The following is a 7922-nucleotide window of genomic DNA, read 5'->3' on the forward strand; positions in this document are numbered from 1 at the left end:
TAATACTCGAATCGATCTATCAAATATCGATCAACGTTGCTATATGGTTTTTACAATGATTTGTTAGTTATTGCCAATGGCAACAGAGGCTATAGGTCAACTGTTCTCGGAAGTTGTGTTTCAGTATACAAATTTTTATTTCTAAATTTTTCCTAATTAGCAACGGTAGACAATCGATAATTGTACGGACAAAAGGTATGCGTCTGAGAGTCATTCAGATAATCGACGTGTCTTTTTCTCTGTACGCAATGATTTGCTCGATAACTTTAAAACATATACCGACATTTATATTTCTCGGACCTCTTCCCAAATAAGGATAATTTAACATTTATATAGCAACATAACACAATTTTTACTATTTTGCAGCGAAAGTAGGTGAAGAACTGTGTTAAGTGAACTCGTGTAGAGTATTTAATTGTCGCTACCGCTCATTTTACTCTTCACCAGTTGTGGAACAGAATTTACTAAGTTTGTCGGGATGTACGTAAAGTCCAGAAGGGGTTAAGTCGGAAAACCCTTTTGCTACACCAATCGATTTAGAACCGTTCCCTAAATCGGTTTAAACATGTTTGTCCATACGCCCGTCTGACGTCTGTTCAAGTATTTTCGTATTTAATTTTTAGGACGCAATTTCTGAGATATTGTAGCAAAGTTTCGTGCTCTGGCGCATTTTCGCCCGCGAAGAAACTCATTGGATCGAATCATTTCTATGAACGCTGCTCTTATAATGCCGCATTTTTGAACAAGCCGTTATACGAAAAAAATGTTAACCTTCAAAATTTTTCAACGAAAGCTGCTAAGTAAAAATTTTCGATATCAAAATTTGAACCGGCTAGACCGATATTTCGAGTCCCTCTTGTATAATCGATGCTATGAAATGTAAACCTTTATAATTTAATATTTCACAATTTTATATTTATTTATTTATGTTTTTTTTTTTTGTTTGTTTATTTATTTACTTTATTTACTTATACATGGAACTCAACAAATCGACAGTCGAGTGCAATTGACTCTTAAAGTAAATTTTATATTAATTAATATTGAAACTTAGTATAATTATAATAAAACAAACAAAAATTAAAAAAAGAGGAAAGAAAAAAAGGATGTACACAACTAGCAAAGAGCCACACCCACAACCAGTGCAGGAGCAAATTGCAAATGAAGCATTGCAAACATGCAAAAGCTTGGCAACCGATAACAGTAAACCACTATTCATTTTCGAATCATAATGACTTATTAAGGATAAAACTTAGTTTAAGTCCGACATAGGTAAATCGCGCATATTAAACAATGTTGCTTTAATGGACTTTAAAAAGTTCGATAATGAGAACAAGTGATAGACGTCATTTAGGTTTCCGCAAACAACTTTGAGCGAGTTAAACAGCTCACAATTATATTTACATTGACTAAGCTTAATCAAGATAAAGCGCCTAGAGAAGCGGTTAAGGACATTGAAGCTTATCTCACTAAGTAATGCATGCGAGTCAATAGGACCATCTTTTTCCTTTGATTACGAAGGAAACGCCTAAAATAAATCTACGTCTCTCAAGGGACAGAGGGCAACAGAAGCAAGCTATTTTCATAGGGGGGAAGAGGTGCAATCGGATCGCAACCCAAATTCCTAAGGGAAGAATCGTTTTTGAACAGATTCAATTGAATCTACATAACACCCATATGAAGGAGACCACACAACAAAGGCATTTCCGAATATAGGTCTAACCAAACACATGTACAGCCTTTTCGTAATATAAGGATCGTCAAGCTCTTTGGACCACCTCTTTACAAAACCAAGCGCGGAAATAGCTGTGCTTATCGAGAGCTCAATATGCAAGTTAAAACGTAACCTATGGTCAAATAGAACGCCTAAATCTGTGATCGAATCGACGTCCTCCAACTTGTGCGAATCAATGAAATGCTGAGTAATGAACTACTTCCTTCTTAAGAAAAAAAGCTTCTTACATTTATTTAGATTTAGTTTCAGAAGATTCATCGAGCACCATGCAACCAAATTATTCAAGTCACTTTGAAGGTGATGTGATTGCGATTCTAGAGAGAAGGAAGAAAACAGTTTCACATCATCAGCACACATTAAGGTCCGTTGGGATTTAACCACAGATGGCAGATCCTTAATGTATAAACTAAATAAAATGGGACCTAAGTGGCTGCCTTGAGGAACGCCAAACGTCACGGGGAATTCATCCGAGGTGATGAAGTTAAACAGAGTCCGTAGTGGCCTATTGTGGAGACGTTCCATTTCACTAACTAGAAAAGTAAGCGAGACGCTTGAAGTTTAAAGATAGGTAAGTTAATGTTAACCGAATCAAACGCCCTGCTAAAATCAATGTTTATTACATCAGTGCGAGAGCCACTAGAAAAAAACTTGAAAACATGACAAGCAAACTCTAACAAATTGGCGACCGTAGATCTTTCTTTCCGAAAGCTTTGTTGGTGTGGAGAAATATACGAATTAATGGCAAAGGCCAAATGCTGAGTCACAATTCGCTTGAACTACTTAGGCAAGACACTCAACTTGGTTATGCCTCTGTTGTTCTCAACAAGTTGTGTACTTCCACTTTTGTGAATAGGTATAAGGAAATTACGCTTCCAACACAAAGGGCAAACTCCTAAATTCAAGGACTGATTAAAAATCTTTGAGATAACACCACATAACTCGATAGCGCAAGATTTGAGTACACATAATGGAATTCCATCAGGTCCAGGCGCACAACTATATTTTAGGGAGCTTAACCCTTTGAAAACTTTATTTTCAGAAATAACCAAATTAGGAATTGAAACTGAGTTAGTTATCGGATATGAGTAGTTTGCTGATAAATCGGAATTAGCAGTCGAAAAGTTTCACCCGAAGTACTTAGCAAAAAGATTTGATTTCAAAATCATCCGAGAAATTAGAGCCATTAAAAGAAACATGCGAGGGATGTGTGGAAATTTTCTTTTTGAGTTAACAAATTTAAAAAACTATTTAGGACTACCAAGCAAAGAGGACTTAATGAACTGGTGGTAAAGTAAATCTTTATATGGCAAAAAGTAGTTTTTTTTATATATATATCTATTACGAAAACTGATTGATAATAATAATTTAACATAGAAATTAGCTGTAACAAATGTGGACCGACTCAAGTGAATTTTGCTGGCCATACTCCGTATAAATGCGCTCATGAAAAGTAAGCTTTAGAAGACAACAGTTTTACTTAATTTGGATGTTGGATACGCGCACACAAACTTAATTTATCCTGTATCACAGCTTATATAATCGTTCACGCGAAAACAAAGCCTTTGAGTAATAATAAGCTTTTTTACGAGAAGATTAATTTTTCGGAAGTTGGAGCACGTCAGTCAACGTTTTGAGACATTCACATAAGGGCTCCCTCGAGAAATATTTTTTTATATGGAAACAATGTATGAAAATAAGCAAATGCTTGTATTATGCGAACTGGAGCAGGGTATTTAATGGCCTTCTTGACCGAATACAAGGCGTATACTTATTGATCTTCCGTTAAAATTGATCGATCATGGTCTACACCATTTTCTGAAGATCTTTAACGGCAATTGGTTTTGGGCCTCGAAAATAGTCAGGATTCCTCTTAAAAGGCATGCAAACCTTACATTGTTTATTTAAAGTGATTTTTGCCTACAAAGAAAAGCTTTTCAATGTATTTCCACATCTACGTGTTACATGACAATTACGATCATATTTGCGAACGTAAACAAAATATCCTTTTTTCTTGCTGTATTCATTTCACAGTTAATAAATTGTTATAGAAGTATTCGATTGTTATTTAAACATTAGCAGAAAATAAACAGAAGAAAAGCCATAAGGAGAAAATCAAATTTTGAAAACACATATATATACGGTAGGGAAGAAACTAAATTCGCCCTATAGCCAATCTTAACGACTGACTTATTAGACGCATACTAGCCATAGTTACCATTAGTTTTTTAGAAAGAAAGTAGCAAACATTGAAATATTGCTTGTGTGTTAAGAAAATGGCAGTATGAGCAAACCAAGGTGGAAAGGAAAAAATTATTTTCCCCACCCGCCATAGGTAGGTAAGTTAGATTAATTCAAGTGTTCGTAACAAATCTGCATAAGGCGTAATAAAGTGTATACTCTCGTTGTAAATAGAGCAGGTGAAAATACTGTCCATCCATCACCACTACTTCATTTAATACAGATGTTATATGAAAAATTTAATGAAATAATACAAAACCTATCGCATAGTTTGTAACCAGTAAAAAGACTATGGTCGATTTACTATTAAACGCCCTACACCACCTTTTTTATTCCTGTAAAGGCTTCCAAAAACAACACGTTTTATGGGAAGTCGTCGAAAAACTGCGACCCGTAGCGTGAACGTAAGAATACAAGACGTAAAAGCAAGCAGGCAAGCTTAGATCGATTCCGAGAATGATTCTCCCAACTTCTTCTCGATGTTATCGCACAATCTTAGCGTATCCTTGCATTGCAAGTTGTGTAGTGTAAAAATTCTAATTCATGGAATTATCGCCTCAAACTAAATATCTTGGTTCAAAATCTTAAATCGGTCTTTAATTTGTGCAAGCTAAGGATATATATAATGCCCAGAAGCTTAAGAAGATTATAACAATCGATTCAGAATTTCCGACTCGAGTTAAAAGCGTGTGTCCATCTGATGACCTTCCAAATATTTTCGTCTCCAATGTAAAAATAGCAGTTTTCGTAATATTTTCATGTGTTTGATGTCTTGGGCCGAGGACGAATCGCGTTGAAAATGGTTTGTATCGGACCATTCCAGTGCCCACCTCATATGTATTTGACCCCAATTTAAAAAAAGAAAAACTCTGGAATGATCTCTGTTGGTAAAAATAGGTAAAAACTAGCATTTTGGCTTCTTTAATGAACGTGGAAAATTCGGATGTAATTAGAACATTTTTTGCTTTTCTCCCTTATTATCATTCTTACAAAACACACCCTTCTCTTGCAGCAAAATCGAATGGTTAGGATTTTACAATAAAAATCGGTCGAAAGTAATCGCTTCTACATCTACATTTATTTAATTATAGACCACACAGGTAAATTTTAAGAATCCTACCCACTTGAAAGTTCTCATCGGAAGTCAACATATATTTGACAATCAAAAGTAATTTTTGTGGGTTAATAATGAAAATAGATGAAGAATAATACTCGGCAAATTTGCCAACTGAACATTTAGTATAGCTACGGCCAAAGCAAACTCTACCGTAAAGAAATTTAAATCCGCGAATATTGACTTGTTAGTCACAGATCTTCAATACTCGGCTACCCTTGCGGGCAAAGTTTATCAACTTTGATCTTCTGAGAATGGGTGTAAGGCGCCCACCTGTAATATTTTAATTTGTTTTATAAGGGAGTTACTTTTAAGTAGTTTTATCCGTTTCTCTTGGAAGCAAAGATCGTACACAATCTATTTGATGCATGTGAAACGAATGGATTGATACAGACTATGACATATTTTCATATTATTATCCGTTCTGTAATGCTTGATGGTAGACTTTTTTGGCAAACCAAAGCCAGTCTTCATCGCTCTTTAATCTTTTTCTAAATCCTACTTTTGATGCGAAGTTAACGAACATTTGCAATAGATTTAAATAGCCCCCTATATAGGGGGTTTTGCGAATAGGGAGGTCTTTTCATTCCTTTACCATCATAGCTATACTACCTACTATCTCAATTTAAGGTAACCCAATCTTAAAAAGTATTACAAAATTTGCCCTTAAAGAAGTGACAATGTACAGCGATCAAGGCATGCATCAAACATTAGGTAAGAAAAGAAAGAGTCATTGATTCTTTGTTATTGTATTAGAGTAGTTGTTGTCAATTTGACGTAACCAACTGACTAAAGACACAAAACATATTTTGAGACAAAAAAAAGAGAAAAGCAAACAAAACCGGCTTTAAAAGTTTACATGAGTCAAATTCCTTCAGAATTTTATTTAAACATTTGATGAGATATCCTGATCTATTAATATCTGTTTTTTTATCTTTTTTGTTTATGAATTAAATCAAAATTTTATCACGAACACAATTCACTTTAAATCACGATTACAAAAACATTTTTTTTTATTAATTTTTTTGATTTATTTTTACTTTTGCTTTTATCGCAAACTTTGAAATGAATTTTGTTACGGCTTTCATTAGATAAAACAGATATTTTTTGTTTAGTTTTAAGTACTATGAAAAAAAGCTTTTGCTTCTTGTTATTACCATTGGTTTTTTTTTTCTTTTTGAAAGTTTTTACAGGTTTTTAAGTTTTTTTTGAAGAAGATCTCGTTCTCGCCCTTTCTTTTTCTTAAATATATTCCTTCCAAATTCTTTAAATCCACTTCACCCACTGCACGCGTTCAATGCAAATAAGAGAATGAAACTAAACGATCTTTAAAAAGAAACTCTAGCTCGTGTTGTTACTCAAAGTCAGCCTAAAAAGAACTTAAATTTCATTTGATTTCGATTGCTATGCATAAAAATTTTACTCACTTTTCTTTAGATTGCTCTCCTTTACTCTCTTAAACAAAATTTTTTATTTTACTTTTCTTCTTACTCGGCTTTCCGTATATTCTGTATATTGTGCAATAAAGTGAATTCGGCTGGTTTTGTTGGTACTCTTTATACGAAAAGTCTACGGCTAGTATACCGTGTGCATGTGTCTTTTCTTTTGCTTTTTTGTTTTTTTTTTACCTGTTGATTACTTTTGCTTATCAAAGTAAAAGCAAAACCAAGCAAACAAAAACATGAAAGCAAAATTCATCCACCGTATCAATCATTAACGTAGTGCAAGTAGTGGAAGATCGTTTTGTTTAAGATTTTTTTCTTTTATTATTTACTTAATTTTTTTTAAGTATTTCATGTCAAGGGGATAAAGGGAGAAAGAAGCAAGCGTGCGAGAGAGAGCAAGAGCTTAAAAAAAAGGAGAGAAACAAATAGAGTAAGAGAGAAATGTTTAAATTGCTAGAGAACTTATAATTACAAGGAGTTTATAATTACTAATGCATGCAAATGCACGAGTGTTTAAAAAAACGTCTGTAAGCCTATCCATGAAGTTTTCCGCCGCTATATACGCAGATAATGAACTAAGCAACTATTTTTATAACAAAAAAAAAATAAAAACAAAACCAGCAATCAGCTTACAAGAACACTTTTAGCAAGAATTTTGTTGAACAACTGACCACAATTGTTGCTTATTTTGCAAAAAAAAAGCAACTAATTATCATATATTGCTGCAGATATTTTTATAAATCTTATTAATGAATCCAACATATCAGTTTTTTTGAATTTAGATAAAACTAATCTTTTGCAAGAGTTATTCTGTTACATCGGGAAAGACTGCAGTTTTTTTATTGTCTCGGCTAGGAAGAGTGGGCTTCTTGCCGTATAATTTGATCTTTGATCAAATTCCCGCATGAGCGGGAAAAGAAGGCAAAAATAAGAGGAATGCTGAGTGAAAGAAGAGCAACAACATGGGAGAGAGCTTTCTCGTCCCAGGATTGCTAACGGAAAACCAACGGTAAAAGTCAATGAAAGAACAAGTAAAAACAATATAGTGAGGCACGGGTCACCATTAAAAACCCCAGAAAACCCTACACTTATTCATAAAACGACATTTCAAAAGAAGGCACTATATGGGAGGTGATCAAAAAGGCGAACCGGTCCACACCTATCAGATCCCGTTCTTGGACCAAAATACGTCAGTGTACCAAATTTCCACAAAGTATCTCACAAATTGCAACTTGTGTCAAGAGGTGGTGGAGGGTATAAAGATGAAAAATACAAACGGAAATTACATCGACAGGCAGATAGATGGACAGGCTTAGATCGATCCAGAAAATGATTCCGAAAATGACTCTGGATCGGCGTAATGAAAAGTTGGTTTCTGTCAAGTCCTTTTGAT

The sequence above is a fragment of the Glossina fuscipes genome, unplaced genomic scaffold (assembly GCF_014805625.2).
Source record: "Glossina fuscipes isolate IAEA_lab_2018 unplaced genomic scaffold, Yale_Gfus_2 221, whole genome shotgun sequence".
NCBI classification, from domain to species: domain Eukaryota; kingdom Metazoa; phylum Arthropoda; class Insecta; order Diptera; family Glossinidae; genus Glossina; species Glossina fuscipes.